General features: G+C 43.1%; 1 long non-coding RNA gene across 2 annotated transcripts in view; it reads right to left on the reverse strand.

Annotated features, from left to right (window-relative positions):
* Positions 1 to 27552, reverse strand: part of LOC146776247 (uncharacterized) — an 88719-nt gene that overhangs the window by 28084 nt on the left and 33083 nt on the right. For both annotated transcript variants that reach the window (XR_014971915.1, XR_014971916.1), the window contains exon 2: positions 21061 to 21172. This is a non-coding gene — a long non-coding RNA (uncharacterized LOC146776247). The remainder of the gene's footprint in view (positions 1 to 21060; positions 21173 to 27552) is intronic.

Consider the following 27552-nt stretch of genomic DNA (forward strand, 5'->3'; position numbering starts at 1 on the left):
AAATCAAGAAGGATCAGGTGAGGAACCTGGTAAACAAAATAAAATGCTATGACACTGGGGTGGTGATAACCAACAGAAAGGAGATTAAAGGAGGTTTTTATAACTATTTTACAAATTTATATAAAGAAGATTTGGTGAGCTCAAAAGAAGAGTTGAGAAAATGGTTGAATAAGGAATTGGTAGGGGCTCCAAATGAAGAAAAAGGCATGATTTTAAACGCACAAATAGAAATCTTGGAAGTGGAACAAGCACTCAAGAAGGGCAAGCGGGGAGAGCTCTCGGCACTGATGGTTTTCCACATGAGGTCTGTAGAGCCCTAGCCAGCACCTTGGCCCCAACTCTAACAAAGTTATTTAATGAAATTTTTGAAGATGGTGCACCTCTACTGGAGTCATGGTCAGAGGCTTCAATCACATTGATCTTAAAACCTGAGAAATGCGCAAGCAGTTGCAATTCATATAGGCCGGTGTCACTTTTGAATTGTGACTACAAGATATTTGCTAAAATCTTGGTGGAAAGACTCAATGGGATTATGGGTGATCTCGTCCATGAAGACCAGAAGGGTTTTATACAAGGGAGGATCGTGCATAAGCTTACTTATGCTCTCAAAGGGGCGATAGATTTGGCCACGGCTAACAACTTCCCTTTGGCAGTTATAGCTTTAGATGCGGCAAGAGCCTTTGACCGAGCAAATATTTTTTTTTTTTACAGTCGGTGATTAAAGCAGCACATTTAGGAGAAGGGTTGTGCAAGGCATTTGCTGCAATATACAAGTACCCGAGGGCGAAAGTACTCATGAACAGTATATTGACACCAACTTTTAGGAACACGAGAGGGACGAGACTAGGTTGCCCTTTGTCATCATTACTGTTTGACTTGTATATGGAAATGCTGGTGAAACAATTAAGGGGTGAACAGGGATCCTACCTTTTCAATGCAAAGGTTGGGGGGAAAAAAACTTGCTCTTAATGCAGTTGATACCATGATTGACACAGCCGATCTGCAGGCTTCAATTGCTCAGGTGATTAAAATAGCTAAAGACTTTGGAAAGTTCTCAGGCATTGAGATAAATAGAGGGAAGACTGAGATAATGATCTGGAATATGAATGGTGGTACAGAGAGGATTAAAACAGAGATGAAGTACTTGGGAGTCAGAGTGACACAGGACATTGCAAAACTCCCGGAAACAATCTTTAACAGAGTCAAGGAAGAAGTGTGCAATTGGATGGCTAGCTGGGCACACCTTCTTCTAACGAGTTTTGGAAGAGCTAATTTAGTAAAAATGGTCATATTCCCAAAGTTTCCCTTCCTTTTTAATACAACACCCCTACCTTTTAAGGGAGTGTAGTCAGCTAAATAACTCATATTGCTCGGAAGAAGCTCAGGAGGAAGAGAGAGAAAGGAAGTTTAGCTCTTCTGGACTTGCAATTTCATGCCTGGGCATTTTTGCTTAAGAATGGCAGAATGCTCTTGGACAGACCCCTATGCTCAGAAATTGGCAGGATGTTTTCAGGAATGCTAAAGGAAGTGAAAGGAGGCAATATTGGATTTTTGCAGAAGTTCTCTGAATCAAGGTACTTTAAAAAGATGAGACTGAAAATTCTACGGGGCCTAGCAGAAACTTGGTATTGTATTAAAAGGAATTTAAAGCTACCATACTACAGTATTATGGCCCCAATTTGGGACTCACCAGGCTCTCCAGATTGGATGAAAGATAAGTTGGCATGTTTCTTGAGGAATGCTGGTATTCTAAGGTGGGAAGATCTGAAGGAAAGAGGACAATTAATATCATGGGATGAGTGTCGTAAAAGAGAACAAACTACACAGTGTCAAGGTTCACATTCTTACAAATTCAAAGCTGGTTTCAGTCATCTTCTACAAAGACAGGGGGCTCAAATGAGCTGGAGGAAAAACTGCTTTTTGATACACCAAAGAAGAAGGAAATATCAAGCTGGTACTGGCTCATGATTGAGGAGTCAGATGGGAAGATTACGCTACTGCAAGAGTTGTGGGGAAGATGCTTGCCAGAGTCTACTCTGCAGAGTTATGGCAAGTATCTTTTTCCATGCTTTATCAAGTGGTTAAGCCAGATCATTTAAGAAGGAACCATCTGTTTTCAGCCCTTAAGGCATGCTGGACACCACTCAGGCTGTCCAAGTTTGGAAGCAGAGGAGTGGTAGCGTGTCCCAAATGTGGGCAAAATATGGCAGACGATCTACACATGTTTGGAGAATGTCCCGGAATACAGACATTCTGGGAAGATGTGAGTAAGGCTTTAACCGATATCCTAAAAGTTCAGATTCAGGTAAACCTACTCCTCATCTTCTTTGGTCTATCTACTGTACAAGGAGAGATTGATAAAGAGAAGTCAAAATGTATATTTTATTCAATTTTGTTGGCATGAAGAGAGATATGTAGGAAGTGGGTTACTGTTAAGCCTCCCATGTGTAAGGATTGGGTGGCCTCTTTGAAAACTACATGCAGGTTGGTTGCAGTATCCCCCGGGAAGAAAACATATGCCTTTCGGCTTCCTTTGGTGGATTGGATGGCGAGAGAGGGGTAAGAAATCGAAGATTGGTCCTACGATTATGCCTAACAGGCCTCAATTGGGGCACTTTCCTGCCTGGCAGGTCAGCTTGGCGAATAACACAAGTGCAGATGGAAGGTCTTGATTTACAGGGTAATATCAGAAGTCCCTCCTCCGGCACAATGGCAAGTTATCGGACACTTGTGCTATGGAAGTTAAATCTGAGGCAAATGAGGACAAAATAAATAAATAAATAAATAAATAAATGAATACTATGTTTGGAATCGTATGAGTAATATATTCCACATTACAACTGTTGAAAACAAATAACATTCTATTTATGTGCCAATTCCCACATGAACATACAACAGAGTAAAGTTTTCAGACATTCTGCAATAGTGCTGACCTCCTTTACTGTATACGTAACTGGGTTTATCTTGCTACCCCGTTTGTAATGTATAATGTGAGTGTTCTGATGTGATATGCAATCTTTTTTGTTTAGAATTTCTCATATAGCGAATATTCTGAACCATAAGACAGAGATATGAATGACAGCATACATTCTTAATCTCTACATCTGATACAAAGCTAATCCTAAAACTGTTCCACAGAGAAACTATTGGTCTCTGCACTGTTAGTTACCACTACCCATTGAATTGTACCTATCATCTGGAAACTTCTGAAGTTCCATTATGAATTTAAATAAAACTGTAAAAGAATACTGAATCCAAAGTGTAGGTTAAAAAAATGTGACTGACGTAATTATTAACAATTTAACAATCATTGGCAAAGGAATGTGCTGAGGAAGGATCTCTCATAACATTGAGTATATTGATATTAGGACTACTGTTTGCTAAGTAGAAAACCCATACGTTTCTCTCAAATATGTTATTGAAAGGACTCATTTATAAAATTCCAAATGGTTATTTTTTCAGCTCTGGAATGATATTTCACAATAAACAATTCAAGTTCAGAGGCCGAGGAACTCCAATGTCCTATCTAAAAAAATTTGAGGGGCTATTCTCTTTCCAGGATCCATTTGTTAAAAGCCTGGTAATCCCTGTGGCAAATGATTAATAAAGAAGTTCTCAGCGACTTCTCATAAACAGTGACAATTAGTCAGAAAAACTGAACATGAAAAAAAATGTATATAATCAACTTGGAAAAATGCAAAAACAACGGTTGATGGACAGAATGCAAAACAATGTCATACATTCACCCCAGTACAGAGATCTGGGCCTAAATCCATCGTTTTTTTGCCCACCATTCCAGTTTGAACCCAGCCATATGCAAATCAGTCTTGATCCTGTGCCTCATGGAAACAGTCCAGCCCGAACTGCCAAGCCAGGTCCTCTCTGGACTGGAAACAATCCTCCTGGGACCGGTTTCAGGGTTTCACCCCTCTTCAGCCAGGATAGCTTGATTCCAGTGGCATGGAGAGCACAGGACCCACGTCTGGGAATACCCATCCAACTCAGGGTGACAAATGCAAAAAAAACAGTTGATGGACAGAATGCAGAAGAATGTCATACATTCACCCCAGTACTGAGATCTGGGCCTATATCCATTGTTTTTTTGCTCACCATGCAATTCCAGTTTGAACCCAGCCATCAACTTGGATGCACCATCGAGGACAACAAAAAAAAATTTGGATAGATTTTAGATAACTTCTTAGGCATCAAATATGTTTAGTGAAGTATTGACAATGATATATGTTGTTGGTAAAGGTGATTTAAGTCGGTGCCAAACTGGCACACCAAAGATCATTTTCAACTAACACAAATTCCTTTGTCCACTTTGACATAAAAAAAACATTTCCAATCACTATTGATAATAAGCTTCTATACGTTTGCAAGTTAGTTCCATTTGCATATTGTGAGACATACATATTGGCTAAATAAGGGTGAGTGGGAGCAGATAAATACTCATCGATTGTTAAAAGCGAGTAAGCATTTTTCAATTGGATATATTTGAATTGTGTCGATATAATGAGATAATTCTTGAAACAGGTTTTATTTGATTGAATTTAATGATAGCATCTACAATAAGCAGTAAGATGTCTCTTAAAGGTGAATTCAAAGGAATCTTTAGAGATGGGCAGTCTACGTTGCTCAATATAGATGTATATACTACATATTTAGGAATTAAAACACTTAGTGGCCGAGTACGAGTTTGACGATGCAGCAGCTGGCCCGCCCTGCTGCAGCACCGCTAAACCCACGTGAGAATTGCCCTCTCTATAACAATATTTTTAGTCATTGGTGGGTGTATCCTTTGCCGTCTCCATGGTGGTGCTTATGAAATAGGCACTGCAATGGGACCAACTGAAGTACTGGGTATTTTAGTCCCAGCGGTGCAGGGGCACACACCCTATGACTTCTGGGTTCACCCTGTTCCAGACCTACAGAAACACAGAGTCTTCTGGGTGAAGTCAAAGATTCATTTATTGGCTGCAGACCAATTACAGGTATCCTAGAAGTACAACAGCGTGTATGTTCTCAGGAGACTGCTGAAAATCATAGAAACGGACTTCATCTTAAATACACTTTTCCCTGCCTCAAGCATACATTCCTAGGTTTTATGATACGGCCATATACAAGTGTACATTACAAAGAAAAGGCAGAGTCATGATGACCATCCCACATTCCAGTTCGGCCAGCCCACAATGATTTACACAGTAAGGTTCAGATCCCACATCGGATGTCAATAGACCCCCCAATAAACATGAGCATCTCCTGTTTTGGGAAACAAGTCATAAAGCAGGAACAAGCAGGTGTGAAAGAGATTAGCCGGAGGATTGTGTAGAATGAAAGGGTTTTATGATAGGTCAAGCCCTGATGCTAATCACAGGTGGACGGAGGAAGGGGAGCTCGTGAGACCAGTTTGACCCGGGGCAGCAGAGCCAGCTGCCCAGGTCACAGAGAAGTCAGAGGAAAAGCCCATGTACTGTGAGGCTCGTATTTACTCCATTATAGCCTATGTGAGGGCAATGACAAGATGGCCACTGCTTCCAAAATGGAACCCGCGTAGTGAAGCAGAATAGCGTGTACACAGTGCATTCATAGCTAGAACGATATATAAAGCACTCGTACATACCGCATTAACCATTTGCGGTTTGCTAATACCAAGATAGACAGGGGTAGGGCCCTGTCCCCTACGCGGTCCCGAATATTAAAGTACGACAGACCCTCCTTTTGCCCTTACATAGGCAATCACTATACTCATCTTAATCCGAGTCCAAGTCGATGTTCACGAAGTCATGGAGATGTTGCTGTAGCATCATCCTATTACTTAGCTCGTCCCTCGATACAGGTTTCCTTACACATAAGGTAGCACAGAGGCCACATATCGTAGGAGCACACTGTATACACAGACAGAACAGGAAAAGACTGGCTAAGATCATTCCAATGACCATCAGAACTTTCCAACCCCAGGTAGATATCAATTCCCAGAACCACCCCACCAGTGACCAATCTCCCTTATCCACGTGTATGGATTCAGATATTTTATGGAGTTTGGAGATGGCTTGATATACTGTTGGAGCGTTATCTGGTATGAAAATGCAACAACTGGATTGGATGACCTTGCATACCCCACCGCGGTCTGCAAGAATAACGTCTAGAACCATGCGGTTCTGCAAAGTCATAAGGCGATCCGCTTGGAGCTCAGCTGTCAGATTACCAAGGGCACCAGCCGTTACATTGACAGTGGATTCAACCACACGTGTCAGCTGTCTCAGGTTCCTACTATTGACCATAGGTCCCCAAAACGGCAGGAAACCCAAGAAGAAGTCTCCCGCTTCCTGACCGGCAGTATCCTCCTTACTAATCACACCTCTAACAACTCTGGTCTTGTGATAGTCAGAGGCGGCAGTAAATGTCGGCGGTAGCAAGTTCGCAATATAACATGTGCCCGAGAAATCAGGGGGCAGCCATGTATATGCTCGGTCGTTACAGATGAAATATGTGCCTTTGCCAGCCAAAAACGCAGGGGAGAACTGTGACGGGAAAGTGTACGTTTCAGTACAGTCACTTCTTCCCAGTTGAGCTCTAGGATTCTGACCATTACCCTGTAAGCAGAACCGACCCATGTGGGGTACGACCCAGATTGGAGATGAGATTTTTCGCTGTCTTTCACCCAGACTAATACTATACCCCGTCGCGTTCCATCCTACATAAGGTCTCAGCTCTTCTTTGGGAATGGATGAGTATGCATCAATATCCCTACTCATATCGGCAACTCCTTTCATCAGAGCCTTATTATTGGTGATAGGTCTAATGGAACGCGGTTGGCGAGGGAAGTACGTATCTAGAGCATAGAGAAACATGGTCTGGAATGCCCATGACGATCCATTGTAACTATACGGCAGCACCAAATAAGGAATACCCTTGTTAATGGTATGTGGCATTAACCCACACACCCAGCAATTGGTCGTATTCATTACTAGTTGGTGCTGGTGCAAGAGCTGGATAAACGAGTTATTTACAAACTCTGATCGTCTGGTCTGTTCGTGCTCAGGCAAAGGGTGAAAAGAGTGAGAGGAGGCAGTAGAAAGAGGTATGGGCTGTTCAGTGGGTGTAATGGGCTTTTGAGCGGAGAAAAACACAAATCCTACGATGAACATCATTATGCTACACAGTGTAAAAAGGCACAAAAATACAAAACATTTACTTTTTACAATTCTACACATCCTTGCGTTAAAGTTCATTTCCTCAATCGGTCTCTCCATCTCAAAAAACTCCATCCTCTACTCGGGCCGCTCGCGGCGGATGAGTGTCTTCTGCTAAGGGGCACGCCTGTCAGTCCAGGGAAACGCCCTAGACCAACCAGAACCGTTGACCTAACGTCTTCGGCCTGTACCCCAAAGTCTTGGCACCGCGACCCTGCGGCAGAACCCGGATGGTGGTTCGAAAAACAAAAATCAAGAAAGTCCTTCAGATGGGAGAGCAAAAATGTCAAAAAGGAAATAGTAAGGAAATCTTTATTTGTCCATGGGTCTTGGTCTCAAATTATAACGGAGACGGCCAGGTGCTGTTTGGTCTTGAAACAAAAGTTCAGGCTCAGTGGTGTCCAATCGATTTGATGGTGGCACAGCTTCCTGCAGAATATTGTCACTCTCTTGGTCTGAAACTGTGCCTCTTATGCGTGCGTCACTGAATGGTAAAAAACGAGGTACAGTGTCTGCCTCAGAGTCGGCGATACCCTCCTGGACCCACTGGTCATATGGCAGAGGCAAGGGGACTACTTTGCAGTGGGTACCATGGATCCAGTGCTTCTTCCCTTTTACTCGTACCGCTGATCTTGTCGACAGGAGCACAAGGTGAGGGCCGATCCAGCGAGGCTCGTCGTTGCTCTTACGCTGGAAATTTCGGATCAGGACCCACGAGCCAGGGTTGATAGGGTGTCCAGGAGGTTCAGAAGCTTGGGGAAGAGTATCATGTACCTGTTGGTGCAAAACACGCATTTTAACAGTCAAATCATACAGGTAATCGAGTAGTACTGGATGCTCAATCTCACTAAACTTCGTAGGCCTCGGTACACCCCATACGTTGGCCGGGCGGCCAAAAACGACCTCGTAAGGGCTAAGTCCCACTCGTGAGTGTATGGTCATTCTGGTGGACAGGAGTGCTAAAGGCAGAGCGTCAGGCCATTTAAGACCGGTGCTCGCCTGGATTTTGGCCAGCTTGAGCTTTAAGGCTCCATTGTAGCGTTCTACTAGTCCAGCTGATTGGGGGTGATTTGCAGCATGGAACTTCTGCTTTATGCCTAAACCTTCACATACATTCTTCATCACTTTACCCACAAACTCACTTCCATTATCACACCACACCATTCTTGGCATTCCAAATCTAGGGAAAAATTCCTTCACAAGGGCTTTGGCTGTGGATAGGGCAGTGTTATCTTTCAGAGGATAAGCCTCTATCCATTTTGAGAAAGCACAAACAACCACAAGTACATATTTCAGGTTGTTGCATCTTTCCATGTGAATAAAGTCCAGCTGCAAAACTTCAAATGGACATGATGGGGATGCAAAGTGACCAGCTGGAGTTGGGGTTCCCCTACCAGGGTTGTACTTCAAGCATACCATGCAATTCTTGACCACATTCTCTGCACACTTGGGAATCCCAGCATTCTGCCATACTGGAGCCAACAACTTGCATATACCTTTCGTACTGATATGTGCCATTCCATGTGCCATAGTAACCACTGGAAGCACATATGCATCAGGCAATAACCATCGCTTTTGTTCTGTCAGATCAATCCAACAACCATTCTCATCCAACTTACCCATACTTTCTCTCCACTTGCTTAACTCTTCCTCTGTGGCTTCAGCTTGAAGCGACTTCACACTCTCTATTGTGTTCTCACACATTCCCACATCATTAACCCATCTTGCGGGGCCTGCAACATACATTCTAGTCTTCACATTCTGTGCTGTTTCTTTCGCGGTCTCATCAGCAAACGCATTCCCACGTCCAACATCATCTGTGACTTTCCTGTGCGCACTGCATTTCATGATCGCAACTTGCAACGGTAGGGTCAGTGACTCAAGGAGATCATTCACCAACTTGCCATTCTGAATTTTAGCTCCATGCGACGTCAGGAACCCACGCTCCTTCCACAGTCGCCCAAAATTATGAGCCACGCCAAAGGCGTACTGGCTATCTGTGTATATATTTACTCTCATTCCTTCAGATAACACGCACGCTCTCGTGAGGGCGATTAATTCTGCTGCTTGGGCCGAATTATGTGGCACTCGTGCAGTTTCCACAACCGTGTGTAAAGTCGTGATAGCATATGCAGCAGTCGTGTCACCATTAGGGAGTTTGAAACATGAACCATCCACCCATAAAGTGCCATCACACTCAGTCAGGGGAGTATCTTTTAGATCTACTCTCCCTTTCGTCTCTTCTTCTGTTCTGAACAGACAGTCGTGTTGCTCAATCTCGTCTGAGTCTGCTGGGACTGGCAATAACGTAGCTGGATTCAGCGTATTACATCTCTTTATGTGTATGTGATTTGCTAACAGTGTAAGCTCATAACCTGATAATCGCGCACTAGTCAAGTGTTGTGTCTTGGTTCTATTTAATAATGTGTCTACAGCATGTGGAACCATAACAACCAATGTGTTGTCCATTACCAAACCAGCAGATTGTCGGATAGACATTGCTGCAGCAGCTGTCGCTCTCAGACAGCTTGGCAATGCCCTCGCTACAGGGTCCAAGGTTGATGAAAAATATGCGCATGGGCGCGGTCTGTCGCCAAAAGGCTGTGTTAACACTGACAACGCACATCCATCTTTCTCGTGAACATACAATGTAAAAGGCTTACTGTAGTCAGGAGTGCCCAACACAGGTGCTGAACATAATGCATTGCGCAATTCCACAAAACTTTTCTGGCACTCTTCAGACCATGGGATAGGATTCGGGGTGTCTTTGCATGTTAAGGCTACTAAAGGTTTTGCCAGCAAGGAAAAACTTGGTATCCAATGCCTACAGTATGCAGTGATGCCCAAGAAAGCACGTACTTCTCTCTGTGTTCTTGGCACACTCAACTGTGCAATGGCTTGAATTCTTTCTGGGGTCAGTTTCCTTCCCTCCTTCGATAAGAGATGACCTAAGTAGGTCACTTCTTGTCGACAATACTGCAGTTTAGAGAGAGACACTTTGTGATGGAAAGCAGATAAATGGCGCAACAATGACAATGTGGCTTCTTTACAAATATTCTCAGTATCCGCGGCGATTAGTAAATCATCCACGTACTGAATCAGGATAGCGCCACTAGGTAAAACAAGTGCATCAAGCTGCGCTTTCAAAGCTTGACTGTATATGGATGGACTCTCACAATAGCCCTGGGGAGCGCGTTTGAAGCGGAAGCTTCGGCCTCCCAGACTAAAGCCAAAAATGTCTCTGCTCTCTTCTGCAATTGGGATACTAAAGAAAGCATTCTTTAAATCAATCACTGAAAACCATGCAGCAGAGGCTGGAATCATTGTTAACAAGGCAGTTATATCAGGGACAACCGGAAACTGTGGCACAACAATCTTATTAACCTCTCTAAGATCAATCACAAATCTGTAAACAGGTGGCTGTGAAGGGTCCGTTCGTTTTAAGACAGGTAAAATCGGACTATTGCAAACGTTGCCTCTTGTCTCTTCAATCACACCCTGATTAATCAAGTCGCTGACAATGTCTAACAATGCTTTCTGCCCTTCATTAGAGATCTTGTACTGGGGAATACGTGGCAGTCTGACATTAGCCTTTAAAGTCACCACGTATGGCGGTATCTCCAAGAGGCCCACATCATTGGGACCAGTAGCCCAAAGGGCATCCGGAAGGGATGACAATTCAGGCGGCATTGTGTTTTTAGACAAGTACATTGGGGAAATCACTTTCTTGCCTAATGTAAGTTGTACTCCTGAAGGAGAACAATACAGTGTAGCGTGCAATCTTTTCAAAAAATCTAATCCCAGCAAATTCTCACCACAACCTGTTGTTAGGATCAGGGGCGCTTTCAGCTCGCAAGGTCCAACAGAAAGTGACATGGGACTAGAAATCGGGTTCCTAACTGGGGCGCCAGAAAAACCTACTGAAAAATTTATATCGCCAGACAAAGGTGCGCCAGGGAGTTTTGAATGCATGATTGAACTCTTTGCAGCACCAGTGTCTAGCAGAAAAGGCTCCGTTACATTTGCTGTAGTCACCTCAACATACGGTCCACTCTGATCCACTGGCACTGAAACAACTCCCTCTCTCTGTCTATGGCTGTCCTAGTAATCATTATTTTCTGCATCACCGTCCTCTGCATAGTAATCATTATTATAATACTGGGCCGTATTACTAGTCGCGTTAGCTTGCTGATCAAAGCTATTAATGGTACTTTGAGGCGGCAGAGGACGCGCGTTCTGGGGAGCATTTCCACGCCCTCGGCCTCTAGGAGCTTGCTGACCACCCCTACCTCTTGCGCCATACGCATTACCGTTTCCGCTGCATTAATTTAGGGCAACTATATTTATAATGACCTTCCTCTTTGCAGTATGAACATTGGTTGGGACCTACAGGGACACGTGGTTGATAATACCCGTTCATTTGCTGATTGTTCTGAAACTGTTGAGGTTGGTGATAGACACCTTGGGGTTGTCTATAATTATTCTGACCTCCACGTGGCGGATAGACCTGCTGTAAAAGGACCTTTGTCTTTAATTCCTTCGTTTTCTTCTCTGTTCTATCTTTCTCGTCTTTATCTCTATTTTCATAATACTGTGCAGTAGCCAGTATTTGCGCTGAAGAGGAAACAGCCCAAGAACTCTCTGAGTCTTTCAACTTTTTACACAGGTCAGGAAGTAAATTCTGCACAAACTTATCCACAAATAACCGTTGGCCACCCTCAGTACTCATATCCTGCCCACTGTGATCAATAAACGTTTCTTCAAACCTAGTAAAGAAGTCTGACACTGTCTCATCTTTCTTCTGCTTACATGCAGATAACTTGTCCCAATTTACGCGCATCGCAGGCATTATTGTCTTCATATACGTGATGATTCTACCAGGCAGTTCAGCTACTAAAGGTTCTGGTTTCGCGCCACCAGTTTGTCTAGCATCAGCAGCAAGAATATTAGCCCATGTATCCCCTAGTTCTGCATCGTGATCTACATTACGAATTGATCCCCATAGAGGCTGTGGAACAACATTACCAAACAACATGTCTATGTCGGCCAGATTCATAACGCATGACCCTGCCGTCTGTGACAACTCTTTATAATAACCTGCTGGGTTTTTACGGGGATCAGGTAATGACTGCTTAAGTGCTAACACCTCTGAGCGCTTCCATGGAACATGCACCCAAACACGCTGGAAATGCGCTGGCACAGCGGCGATACCGGCACCAGCTGCAACTGCTTCCTTCCATACCGGGGGAACTTCTCTCATGGGGTATTGTCGCGCTTTTACCTTTTTCCCCACAAGGACATCTTGTTCAAACAATGACTGTTGACAATCATCATTCCTGAAGGACAATACAACCGCAACTGCTTTATCTACCTCGCGGTCCACAATTATACCAGTTCCAAAATCAAACCTCACTCTACACAATTCCTGCGGGCTCGGATTTTTACCACTATCCTCCAATTCTTCACAGAGAATTTTGCACATTTTCTCAAACACACATCTCTGTTTTGGGGCATCCCATTGATGGAAAACGTTGACAACTGATTCCACATCATACAGTGAAGGGAAAACAATCCATCTACGCGCCATGTTATCTATTACCTTTTTCTCATCGGGGTTAGGCAATTGACTGCGCAGTTGCTTACGCTGTAAACCAGGAGTCTCACCAGATGACTCGAAGAGAGGAGACATTAATGTAGTAACCACATTAGCTAAGCGCTGTCGCGCTGAAGGAGAAGCTGAGGCGAAAACAGGGGGATAAACAGAGGGGAGAAAAGAGGATGTAGAAACAGGTACTGGAGTGGTGCAAGGAAGAGTGTCAGAAGAGGCAGCTGCTGTATTAGGCAAAGTCGCAGGAAGTGCGGGGGCAGTTGGAAACACAACTGGCGGCCCTTGAGAGGGCTGCGCTACATGGATAAGAGCCGGCTGCAAAGCAGCTGGCGGTTGCGGCAAGGCTTGCAGTATATTCACTGGAGGTGGCATATTCACAAGCTGGGGAGGTGCCGTGGCATTTTGAGCATACGGGGGTGGCGAACTCAACAAATGTGACATCAGGGGATCTTTCTCCTTTTCTTCTAACTCATTCTGCTTAGAATGTGGTAAAGCTGGGTAACATTTGTCAATCCCTAACTTGCGCTGCCTGTGCAATTGCTCACTCATCTGCTCCTCCTCATTGTCTTTAAATTGTACAGCTGCTTGCATTACTGTCATACCTTTCTCTCTCTTATTCTTTTTCGCTAGCTTAATTTCCTTCTGTTTGGCTTCCTTTCGCCATAAGCGGAAAGAGTCAAACATCGCCGGCCGGGCTTTCTTCTTAAACAATTTAATTTCCAAATTATCTAAAATATCGGTATCGAAACTACCATTTTGGGGCCATTTTAAAACACCGTCTTTCCTAGTGTAGTGGATCCACACTTCGTTATATGCAATGGGGCCTACGCCATGTTTTACATAGAGCTCATAAGTTGGAGTTCCAACCGGAGGAACCGGACATGATTCCTCTAGCTGGAAATCGTTTCCACAACCCAAACAGAATAATCTACCAAATAGTCCAGAACCAGGCATTCTTTGCTCGCTAGTCTAGATCCAAACGTCAAAGGATTATTGATTACGATATTCTCGTGAATACACGAGTCCTCTGGCTTTGGCGTTTGCAAACTCCAAATTACCAAATCAAACGATCCCGAAGGATACCAAAAACAAATGGGAGACGCTCCACTTATACTTAACTGAATATTGCTGATCGATGGCGTCACCAGAAGACTCTCTCAATTGTTTCGCTCTCTCAAACTCGTCAAGGGTCCAAAACAGGTCGATTAATCAGGGCAGCAGTCCTTCGTAGCCGTCGGGACGCGGAGAACCTCGCAGAAAAGACTTTCGGACCACGTCGACATGCAGGGGTCGATGAAGTGGCGGCCTTCCTCCGGAATTTCCACACGAAGCTCCTCACGAACCTCTGGCTTGGACTGGTACCGCTGAAATCGTCCCGAGTTGGGCGCCAAACTGAAGTACTGGGTATTTTAGTCCCAGCGGTGCAGGGGCACACACCCTATGACTTCTGGGTTCACCCTGTTCCAGACCTACAGAAACACAGAGTCTTCTGGGTGAAGTCAAAGATTCATTTATTGGCTGCAGACCAATTACAGGTATCCTAGAAGTACAACAGCGTGTATGTTCTCAGGAGACTGCTGAAAATCATAGAAACGGACTTCATCTTAAATACACTTTTCCCTGCCTCAAGCATACATTCCTAGGTTTTATGATACGGCCATATACAAGTGTACATTACAAAGAAAAGGCAGAGTCATGATGACCATCCCACATTCCAGTTCGGCCAGCCCACAATGATTTACACAGTAAGGTTCAGATCCCACATCGGATGTCAATAGACCCCCCAATAAACATGAGCATCTCCTGTTTTGAGAAACAAGTCATAAAGCAGGAACAAGCAGGTGTGAAAGAGATTAGCCGGAGGATTGTGTAGAATGAAAGGGTTTTATGATAGGTCAAGCCCTGATGCTAATCACAGGTGGACGGAGGAAGGGGAGCTCGTGAGACCAGTTTGACCCGGGGCAGCAGAGCCAGCTGCCCAGGTCACAGAGAAGTCAGAGGAGAAGCCCATGTACTGTGAGGCTCGTATTTACTCCATTATAGCCTATGTGAGGGCAATGACAAGATGGCCACTGCTTCCAAAATGGAACCCGCGTAGTGAAGCAGAATAGCGTGTACACAGTGCATTCATAGCTAGAACGGTATATAAAGCACTCGTACATACCGCATTAACCATTTGCGGTTTGCTAATACCAAGATAGACAGGGGTAGGGCCCTGTCCCCTACGCGGTCCCGAATATTAAAGTACGACACATCAAAGGAAGTTTCAGCATGGCAGGAACTATGAAGCCATGCTGTGCTGGAACTGGGGGTGCATGCACACAGGGGGGCCCGGTTGTGCCCCCTCTGTGTACATCCACAAGGAATGAGGCGCAAGGGGGGGCTGTGGGCCCCTTTCTTTACTCACCACCACTATTTGCATGGAGGAAAGACCTCCTTGAAATCAGTGGTGGTGATGGAAGTCAAAATATGCTTGGCAGGACTGTGGCAGTCCTGCCAAACATATTGATTCCTCTCGACTGCTGCGCCACTGCCAGGGAATGGCGGTTCCCTGGTGGAGTCACAGTCCCAGGGCAGTACGACCACTAGGGTCATAATGTGGAAGTCGCAAGACCACCACTGCTGCCTCACCACGAGTCTGGCAGTCCGTGGACCGCCAGACTCTTAATTGGCCTATTACTGTCTGTCACACCCAATGTGGATTGGATCTTGAATGATATTCAGTTGAAACTTTTTAAAAATAAAATGGCAGTGTTGTATTTCCTAAGAAGGCCTGTTGAGGGGAAAATATAAATTAAAACACATAGGTTTGTTAGTTTATTATGATCACATTGATAAGTTGCAAATAGAAATTTAATAAAGTGTAGTCTAGCAGCACCATAGAATTTTAGAAAATCTGAGGATAAGTTAATCTGTTCAAATTTTTGTGTAAGTGTAGCTTGGGAAAATCTTGGGGCCTTTTTGTCCCAGATAAAAGTATTATTATGAGTCTTCAGCCTATCAAAATTAGATTTAGAAATACAACAGAAGAGATGCTGGTATGAATTAGGAGGAATAGTCTTTTTAATGTAGTTAACATAGTTCACCAATACTCAAGATAGTTTATGACTGTAGACTAATAATTGCTTAAACTCTGCCCATTACGAGTGATAGATCACTACAAGAGAGTCATTTAACTTCTTTAGGATATCAGCTCTAACATAGCTCACCTTTTGTTTATTTAAAATCTGCATATCTGACAATTGTTCTGTTGTTCCATGACAAAATCTCATATTGTTGGTGTTTATTTGTCAGAATATTTTTGAGGGGAAACATTTACTCAAAAGATATATCCAATATTCCCAATCCTCCACTTTTCTCAATTGAAATAATGAATGCTGATACCGCAACTAGAAACCACTGTAAAATGGAGGAAGTGAGAGACACCGTAAACATAGGTTCAGAATGCCACCAACAGCCGATTCAGATCTTTACCAACCTACTTGGTAATCTTGTATGCAAAATAATACCAGACAAAAAGTTAGAACTCCTTCTGCTAAACAAACTCCTGAACTATTATAGATGGATAAAGCTCGATAGCAGCTTATCTTTTCACAAGGGAGAACATTTACTAGATCAGGCCTTACCAGGATACAAGCCCAGAAATGAAATGTGGGGGGAGTTAGAGAGATTGTGGAGATGAGGTAGATGCCTCATGCCTATGGAAAAGCCATGGTTTAGAGACTGAAGTAAAAGGTATACAGAGTAATGAAAAGAGAATCAAGAGAAAACACGGCCATATTTGAGCCAATAGGAAAGTCAAAGCATTGTTGTGGAGAAAGAAGTGATGAGGGGAGAGAGAACAGAAAAGGTAATAAAAGCAACAAAGTGTAGGGATGTACTACCATGTAATCAAAGTGTCCAAAAGCAAATTAATGTTGTCAAGTATCTGTAAATCTCTGAAATGTTGGCACGGCTCCTTTTGCCTGAGGAGATCCTCTCTAAAACCAGAAGTGAAATATTATGTTGCCCTTCTATACTTTTCATAAGTTTCCATTTTGGACCCCTTCTGCTTTTGTACAAAGCCCTATATCTTACACCTTTGTATTCTCTGTGACTTTTCAGAAATGTTTCTTCCTATTCTGAACAGTTCTTTACAACCAGTCAATATACAAAGTTCCTCTAAACTGTTTAGACTCAACATTTAAAGTTAACACTAGGTCATCTGCATGTAATTTAAATTTGTGGTTTGTTCTGCCCAGGGTGGAACATTTGTATGACCTGAAGAGTTTGACGCATAGTTGCCAAAAGGATCACAAATTAAATAAAAAATACAGAGACGACAGTGAAGCCCTGTCTTGTTCCCCCAGTAATGAAAATTGGCTCACTAATAATTCTATTTCGGCTTATCCTTGCACTGTTGATTCATTTAAGGCTTTAATTGCTGTTATGAATTGGGTAGGGAATCCACAATACTTTATACCGTCCCATTAATATGACCAACAAACATGTTCAAAAACTTTTTCTGCATTAAAAAATGGCAATCAATGAAGATAATTTTGTTGTAGCGCTATCAATGCAAGCTTTAAATATGGAGTATTTTGTTAATAGTACAACTATTAATAAATACCTTCTGATCTACATTTATCAAGTCTAGTAAAGTGGGATGTATGCAAGGCCAATATATTGCAATGTATTATGGAATTACTATTAGCAAAACAACAAAAAAATCAGTTGGAGTGTTACCCCCTTCTGATATTGTGCAACAACCAATTATGAGGGATTCTCACTAAGATGCTGGTGAACCCTTGGTGAGAGGCATTCTTCAAACAATCTAAACACATTTTGGAAATTTGTTGTTGAAATAACTTCCATATTTCTATTGGAACCTTATCAGGGCCATGCACATTCCCATTTGTGGTGGGGATATTAACGTAGTAACATCATCTTTGGTTATGGAATTAAGTATACTTTTAAGGTTCTCTGGAGAAGGTTGTAATACTGGGATTTGTGCAGAAATTACTGTATAGCTCAGTGATCAGTCATAAAAGTTTCAGATTAGAGGGATGAAATACATTTGTAAAGCCCTGATTATCTCTTTTGATGGAAAGGACTATTTGTATATTTGCCTAGTTTTACTTTGTCGAGACGAAAAAGGGAAACTAATATATTTTATGTAAGTTGCTGTGTTGTCATACCAATCTTATTATTATTTTGGTATAAGACAACTTCTCAAATTTGTTTTTTTGAACCTTGATAAGATAAATCACCTCTCTCATTTTCTAACAGTTTGTTGGAACATCTTTCATAGTTCATCAGGTGAAACTAGTTTTGTTTTGTTTTATAATAATGGAGACTTTAGTTATACAACTTCTGAAATAAGCCTGAAGTGAATCCCAAACTTAGAATAAAAAAGCAGAGCCACCAATCACTATGATATAGAAATTATTGTGGCTGAGTCTTCATTTTATCTGAGATTATTTATCTTGAGAGTGTGGTAAAAAGACTGAATATGGCTTATACAAGGGGAGTTCTAGTCTGTTAATTCAAGTGTCAACATTACATGATTGGACTGGTGTCTAGGTGCTATAAATAAAATTGCCCAAGCTACCAGCTTTTCAGAGGTCAAAAAAATGTATTCTAGGTAGAAGAATTAGGCTGACTGGGATAAAAAGTGAATTCCGGGATAGGGACATTTTTATGCTGATAAATATCTTGTAAGGCTAAATGTGTCATGACCTCATGAGTACTATTTCTAAGCCTTCTCGAAGTGATAAAACGTATTCTTTTATTTACATCTCCGTCTATTGGAAAGTAGACCTATTCTTGTTTAACCATTGTGTGTGCCTCTTCTGGTTTGTGTATTGGATGTCTGGTTTTGGAGTGACAGGGGCTGGGGATGTACATTCACTGTAGACACCCACAAGGGGGGTTGTGGTGTGTCCTGCCTTTCCTGGGTGATTCATAGTAGGGCTGAACAGGCCTGGTCTGCATATAGAGTGGCGGAAGGAGTTTTCACTAGCACCTGAATAGGCAGTGTCTCCTCTGCACAATGCTATCTCCATCTCCTGCAGTGAAGCTGGGCCAGAAAGGGTAGAACTGGTTTGGACTGGGCTCAGAGACCCTTGCCACAAAGAGAACAAAGAGAGAATTTGGCATACATTTTGGGGCCCTGACCCCAGGACTTTAGAACTCTTTTGGATCAAGGAACCTGCCAAACAGAAGAACTGGAAAAGCTGTGAGGAGGAACTACCACTTTGCTGTGTGCTTTGCTGTGTTGGCCTGCAGTGGCTGCTTCTGTGTTGGGCAGAGAAAGGACTGGACTTAACTTTCTGCAACCTTTTCGTTTGAGTTGCTCCAAGGTCCTGAGGTAGAGCTTTCCCCCGTACAAGAAGTCTCAGGATCAGCAAAGACTTCAAGTTCATCTGCTACCAGCACTTGGAACTGTGTGTTTTGTGCTGCAGCAGAAGAAAAAGCAACCCAATGCCATCAACAATGCCACTTCCAGCTTTGTGTCCTGAAGACACCACCGCACTTGGCACTGCAACCCTGGTCTCACCTACGCTGTGGCCACCGAGCTGCTGCTTGCATCGTGACCTGTGGGAACCACACTTCACACTGCCTTGCTTCACACCACCACCCTGGTATCCCCGACGATGTCGCTCCAGGCCTACATCAAAGCTGCTGCTTGCATCGTGGTTTGAGGGCTTCACTAGTAAGTTACACGATGTACTGCCCTATCCCAAACTTCAGCCGTGGCCTGCAGGCTCCATCGACTCCTGTTTGTCAGCCGATGACAGAGCTTCAGCAACGACTATTCCACTGCTCGCAAAGTGACCTGTCAGCACCCCACCACTTCGCACTGCAGCCCTGGTTTCACAAACACCACTGGACAACCATCATAGAGCCGCTGCACCGCGACCTAAGGGCACCTCTACATGTCGGACTGCATACCCAAAGCCGGTGCTCCTGACTTCAACCGCACAGAGTTTGATCTGCAACATGCGACTTCAAGGGCTGATGACTCCCGCACTGACCTACGGAACCGATGCCTGCCTATGCAGGCTCTTTGGAGCTAAACGAGAGGTGCCCCTAACCCTGCATTTCTAAAGGTACTGTTTTACAGGTCTTACCAACACTGTAGATGTCCCACGATGCCACGGTCAGCCAGAACTGTTTGGATTTGTGGTTCACGATACCGTGATAGCCCCGGATGAAGCTATCAACTTCAATGAACTGTATTTTAAGCCTATTTTTGCTTATTGATATTTCTAAGAACTGTATGGTGGATCTTTATCATTTTTAGTCTTGTTTTGCACAGATAAAATATTGGATATTTTTCTAAAACTGGTGCGGTGTCCTTTTGTGGTGTTTTCACTGTATTACGGCCGGTTATGTGCAAATGCTTTACACACTGCCTCTGATATAAGACTGACTACTCGTGCCAAGCTAAGGGGGTGAGCAGGGATTATTTTAGAAGTGAATCCCCTTATCCTGACTAGGAAAAAGGGTCCCTACTTGGACTGGGTAACAACCTGCCACCTAGAGACCCCCATTTCTAACAGGGTTGAAACAACGGATCTTGCCAAACAACAGTCTTTGGGTCAGATGAACTTTGATAGGGCTCTGCCTCATCTGCCTGTGACTTCAAGTACCGGCTCTGATGTGGGTGGGTTGGACTTCTGTCCTCGATGATGATTGCAGTTTCCATTCCTCCATCCTCCACCTCCAGAGGTGGGCAATTGCCCAGGCCCCCCACCTTCCAAGGGCCCCCTGTGGGACAGTGATATTTCTCCACCCTCCACAATACCAAACTGCTAGGGGTTAGCTACCTCCTGCAATTTAATTAACCAGATGGACTGCCCTTTCCTTTAGAAGAGTTTAATATCTTATATTTAAGGCAAACAGCTTGGAGTGTTGCATAGCCACTTTCCCACCTATGAACACTTGTGACAGTAGCTGTAACATTATCTGAGTCCCTCAGCTTTCAATTCTAACTGTTTTCCGTTGTTGAACCAATTGAAAAAGTATGTGATGCTAAAGAGCATTCTTTTAATAGAATCTACAATGTCTCGAGGAGCATGTGGAGCTTTTCAAGGAACGTTCTTGTGCAAAGAATAATAGATGCACATGTAGTATAGTATTTCCTCAAGCCAGGCAGAGCCTGAGGCAGCAAGTATTCAATGCAAGGCTGAACCAATTGAGTACAACAGCATTCAATCCATGTAGTCATGTTTAATATCTGCATGAAAACAACTGTGAAAATATCGTCTTTACCTTCAGAAACAATGCTGCTCTGCACTTCTCTTCTTACAACAACATTCCCTGCACCCTGGCCTTCACTCGAGCACCACGATGTCCTCTATGTTTGCCTGTAGCATGCCTCCACCTTCCAAATGTAGAAGAGAATCGGACATGAAAAACAGATGCCAAATCAAGTGGAAAAAGAAGAGAACACACCGTTTGAAAACAAGTAAAAGGAATGCCTCATCAGTATTACCCAAAAATCTAAATAACCTTCCCCAGACAAATTTCTGCGGCTAGCATAAGTGTTATGATGTGACATGTTTCCAGGGTCCTAGAGATAATTTCCCAAGCAGCCTGCTTGCCTCCATCTTGTACCAGCTTACTTTCTTTACAAGATTTGTATTTGAAATTCAATTTTAATAGGATGTCACACCCCGAAAGGGATCACGGATGCTCACTTGGGTTGCTCTTAGTGGGAAAAGGCATGCACTAGGACTTATGTGGAATAGAAAGTTGCTAATGGATCTTCATAGAACATGAATGGGGTGTATGTCTAGCTATAGCAAACATCTTCAAATTGTGAGGCAGGCCCCTTGGTGGGTTGAATTAACCTGGAGGGGAGAGTGCCAGGCACTGGTTAAGAGGAGCATCATGATGAAAACAGTGCTGACCTTTTATTGAAACAGTGGCAGTGAGCCACTCAGTAATCAGCCATGATTAACATTGTTTGTCACTCATCTCCTGACTGGGAGTAGGTGTCAAAAGGGTGTGGGGGGCTCTAAATATTCCTCAAAGTCTGCCCCCCCATTCTGATAAAGGATCACACTGTGGATACTTTTACACTTTACGTAGACAAGGCCGCCCATGTGGGCAATCCTGCATTTGATTAAATTTTTAAATGGGATACTTGCAACGTCTGGTTTGTAAACTGTTTAGAGCTACCAATGTTATACAATAATTGTAAAAAATATGTTTGTCATTCTGTGGATCCTGAAGACATGGTTCACATTAGAGTGGTGTGGAATTAAAACGTTGAAGACCAGTGATCTAGATCTATTTTAAAACTAGCTCTTTTTCTTTTAGCTTGTATTTTTTGTTTCTCACCCGCATAGTGCCAGCTTCCTCCTATTTACTCTTAAAGTACACCAAAAGAACTATGCACAGGAGAGTCTCTGCGGCTTTATTATTACTCACTTTCTACACGGTTGGGCATTAAACATTAGCCCTTAGCGTAAACTATGCCAACATATTTCTGCGTACAAAATGTCCCAATGTATGATGTCATACATTCATACCCGCCATGTTAGATGTTATTAATTATATTATCTATTGTATAGCTGCTATCAACAAGATTCCTTCTTTCTATACGTGGAAGATTGAGAATTAGAGTAGCTCTTGCCTTAAAAAAAAAAAATAGAACGCAAGCCATGTAGTATATTCACTAGGTAGAATGTGATACACATACACTATGTCCACTTCTATTAGGTGATAATCTTTGTAAAGTACTGTGTATTAGCGTGTTACTGGTTATTTTATATCTCTCCACACTGTCAGGTAATCTTGAAGTTTTCTCTATATATTTAAAGTCAATGGAACTGTTGTTTTTGAGGACAGAGCCTTTCACTGCTTCACTGGTAGAGACATTTGACTGAAAGCCTGACTGATCTTGAGCCGTCGGTTAATGGACATCAGACTTTCAGCCCTATTGATGGTGGACCTTCCAGAGTACTGTTTTCCTGGTTGGGACAATTAGGGAAAACCTGGTGGTCCTGAAATGGAAATTGGATTGATGACCTTGGCAAACTGGGAAACTATTGTCAGTGCATCAGGGTTATTAGTGTTTTTGCTTTTCAACAAGAAACTCTAAACTTGGAGTTTCCTTTTGAAAAGCAAAAATACTTTCTGTGCAGGCACTCTGAATATGGTGCCCACATTCCCAAAGAAGGACCAGGCATAAAGCTCAACACAGCCATCTCACAACTAGTCCTTGATTTGCCACTCTGTCCTCCCCCACCCAGAACAGATAGGCAGACATCACACACATATGCCTTATATACAGCCTATAACATCCAAAGCTTGCCAGAGACTAAACTGTTAAAATTGCTCTAAACACACTATCTATATATCATATAGTGTACATATGTACTGCTTTGTTAGCAACAGCTGGAGCAGCAGTACTTTCAACTGTGGTAAAGTAAAAAAACTGGTGCATTCTGTTAGTGATATAAGTCAGTGTGTGTCTCGGGCACTGTGATATGCTTGAACATGAAATGGTCAAAGTGTCTCTCTCCATTGTTCCACTGGAAATATCCAGTGGCCAGGTAGTGTTGCAGAAGGGTTATTTTGACATATGAAGGTATGGCCTGGGAGAAGACTGTACGTGAATGGTGCTCCTGCTTCCAGCCTGCAGTCATGTCAAGGATGACATGAGGTGAGAAGTGGTATCTAGCAATGACTGCTATTCCTCCCTATACATGCCCAATATTTTGATCTTCTGCCTGTAAATGCTCTCTCTCCCCCTGAAAATGAGGAGCAAGGACACAAAGAAATGCAATGACATGGTGAAACAATGGAATTTGTTTGCTGTGTCTTGCTTTATATTGTGGACAGGATTGGTTGATGTTGTAATGAGTTTTACCTGTTAATGAGTGTGGCAGCGTCTTGACTGTTTACCCACTACCCTGCATTAGTAGGTGTGGTGCATGTCTCTAAAGGCTTATTGAAATATGTGTTTTATTATTGAAACATGTGCCTTATATATCTTGAAACTAAAATAATTGTTTTTATTTATATATTTAAAAAAATATAATTTAATCAAACCATTTCTTAGACATTCAAAATATTTCTCGATTTACTTCTTATATTTCCCTATTAAGGGATCGATTCCGATGTTGTTAGGAAGGCCTCCAGACCCATTTGGGAATGTGCGAATTCGATTCGGAGCCCATGTTTCCGACCGAATCGCCCCCCGTTCCGAACGACCAAGTATGATGTGAAGATCTCGTACGCATCAACTGAATCATTTCCGAACCTGATCCTGTCCATCCGACTCTTTCGGAGCTGAATCATGCTGCACAATGCTGCCGGATTCCGAACGAGCGAGTACGATTCACGATTCGGACAGCTGTATTGATTCGGTCTCAGCGAGACAAAATGGCTGTCGGAATCTGACTTCGGGGAGTCCACCTTCACCCGGAGCCCTCGGAATCGGTTGCAGGGGAGTGGGCATGGATCACCCCCATCCAAGCATGCACAGTATTGTGGGCACCATGGGGTATCAACCACAGGGTGCACACTTTTCCCCACCCAAACCTTTTCTGCTATGGGAGCCTGTGCACGCATCAGTATACAGGCTGCCATTGGGTTCAATGGGAGTCTGAGCGAACCCAGTCAGTCAGCATACAGTTGCATCGTACTCGTTTAGTCGGACTCGCACAGCGTGATTCGCTAGGAAAGCCCTCCGGATCAGAGTCGTACTGAGGGCTTTCCTAGCAAGATTGGAATCAATCCCTTAGTGTTGCTTTATTTCCTCCCTCTAATGATTTCTATGAAAGTATGTTGCACTACCAGTAATTGGCCATGTGTGGTTCATGATTTACTGTAAGGCTTTGCTGGAGTAGATTTGCGACTACTCTGTTAGAAGTACTATTGTAATACTTATAGGTGTAACCTTTGTAATAGCAATTGCCTTTTACTTTACTGGGAGTGTTTTAGTATTTCCAAGTCCCTCCCTAAAGACATCCTTTAATGTCCCTTAATCCCAACCATTTAGTAATAGTTATTCACAATTTCTAACCACTACCCTCGTCCCACCCACATTTAAAATAAAAAGCACACCTCCAATTGTGATGGAGATCTCTTAATAAAGATTTGTTAATAACATCTGTGAGTCGACTACATAAAGTAGTATTAGCATAGATTTTTCAATACAGAGTTGATAGTAGAAAATGTTAAATATTTTAATACATAATTTTAACATAGTGAAATAAAATATATTCTACAAATTTTTAATACTATATATAAATATAAACTTGTATAAAGACACAAATAAATATATTTATGTGTGTGTCTATATATATATATATATATATATATATATATATATATATATATATATACACAAAAACAAGGAGTTCATGGTACTCCCAGAAACGCGTCTGCGGATGTTTTATAGCCGACACATACCCCGTGAGTGCACCGGACCTTGGGAGTACCATGAACTCCTTGTTTTTGCTGTGTAATAAGTGGTTTCCACCACCACTTCCCGGTTGCACCCGCTGCGAGTTCGGCTGGCCCCAGGTGGAATACTGTGTTTTGGATATATATGGATATATATATATATATATATGGATATATATATATATATATATATTATCTACTGGCGGTCGCCAGTAGATAGTTATAGTTAGGACCGTGTTTCCATAGGAAATCTGAAAATTCTATTTTGAATAACTTTGGCGCCGGTTGACAAATCCTCGCGAAATTTTCAAAACTAATGGGGCGCTCTGCTCAGCTCCTACCCTGAAAGTCTCGGGGTGATTCGTCAAGCGGGGGCTGAGAAAAAAAAAATATATATATACACATATATATATATATATATATATACAGAACAGAATTCAACACTTGTAAATAAACTTACAGTTTGGCATCGTAATACTTAAGAGTTGGTGCCCGCTTCTGTTTAGAAGATTGTCGCATTTGGGATTTGTTGTTGGAGATATATATATATATATATATATATTAATATGAATGTATGCATGTATATATAGATTTTTGTAGTAATAAATGTGAAATATTAAGATAATGTAAAATAAATATGTTTATTGTGTTACACTCTATCCCAACAACCACTCCTTATTCAGAAGAATCACTGCACACCAAACTTTCATGGAGTATTAGGCGCTTTTAATTGATACACACATGGTGCAGCTCGCTTTCAATCTATCCCCCGAATGGTTTCCGCTCGTGATGAGACTTGATCACAGGTGAGTGCCACCTCTGATCCCACCATGACCTTGTGATTTTTAAAATGAGTCCAAGACTATGTAGTTATTTTGTAGTCTTAAAGTCGTACCATCCTCAGAGTGCCCATTTAAAGTGTATCACAATACTTGGATTTCCAAACTGCAGCATGATTTCCAATACATCTTTCCTTATTTCTTTGGCAAGCCCAGCAGTCATAGCTAACATTCTTTCTTTAAATGTGCCTCGCAATTCAGCTCATATAACAGCCATGCTGCCACAGTAATGTCAAATTCATATTGCTCCCATAAGTCCCTGAATTCAGCAAGTGGGAAATAAATATCCATTCTCACTCCCTTGCTTGCTTTACCAAAATATAATGGCTGAGCAGACCCGTACCTTTTCATTTCTGTTTGAGCTGGCAGGTAAGAGTCCCATTTAGCTGAAATCAAAACAACCTGTCTCCTATAGGGAGCCCAATATCCCAGCAGGGTGGCCTAGGCAAAGCTGGCACAGACTGTCCCATAAATATCTCAACAAACAATCCTTATTCAGAAGAATCACCGCACACCAAACTTTCAAGGAGTATCAGACTCTTATTTGATAAACAGGTTATGGCAGCTCGCTTTCAATCCATCCCCTGATGTGTTTTGGCTTGTGATGAGCCTTGATCACAGCCTTCCGCCAGTGCCTAAGTGGGGGGAGCGTCGTCAAAGTAAAGGGCCTCCAGGGGAAGAGGCAGAGGAGGTATGCCCCTGTTTGTTAATTGCCTGACCACCGCAGACCCGCCTGACCCCTGGCCCACGTCTGAGGGCCTTGTGCCAGGGCAGCATGAGCAGTCCCAGTGTTGTTGGCAGTAGACTGTGCCGCTATTCCCAGGTGTCTGTTCCAGACAAAGACAGGGTGGGGAGGCCCTCATATTTAGCCCGTTATTAGATGGAAGGCATTCTCCGTGACGGGGACTCAGGGAGAGGCCAGCAGTCTTAGATCAGTGCTGTGTCAGGACCAGCCACTCTCCCATGCGCAATCCAGGCATAACTAGGGGGGGGGCATGAGAAGTCCAGACCGTTACCAGGTCCTCTTTGGGGGTGAGGGTGCAATGCAGGGGGAACAATGATGTTGATAGGGCTGCCAATGGCGAGGAACGTGGGCCTTCGTCATTCCCCAGGCCTATAGAACACTGCATTGTTTTAGTGTCACTTTCCACAGCGAGAACTGACCTGTCTCCAGCCCCTGCTGATCGAGGGTCCAGCGTGCTCTTTATTGCCTTGATGGCCGGGGGCTGGCGGGTGCCAAAGTCTGGGGTGGAGAGTGCTGCCCCCACCCGCCGCACATGTGGATCGGGCTGAGGCAGAGAATGAGTTGCCAATTAGGTCAGATGGAGTAGGAGGGGTAAGCCCCCCTCAAAAGTCAGGGTGGAATTAAACCCACCACGTCAGTTTGCAGGTATGCTTGATGCTAGAGCCAACTTTCATGGGGCTCCTAATTCATACCTGCTCTAATAAAATCTGCTGACTTAACAAATTCAATGTTACCACTTGGCCTCCCCTGCAAAAGTTG

The sequence above is a fragment of the Triturus cristatus genome, chromosome 12, assembly GCF_964204655.1.
Source record: "Triturus cristatus chromosome 12, aTriCri1.1, whole genome shotgun sequence".
NCBI lineage: Eukaryota > Metazoa > Chordata > Amphibia > Caudata > Salamandridae > Triturus > Triturus cristatus.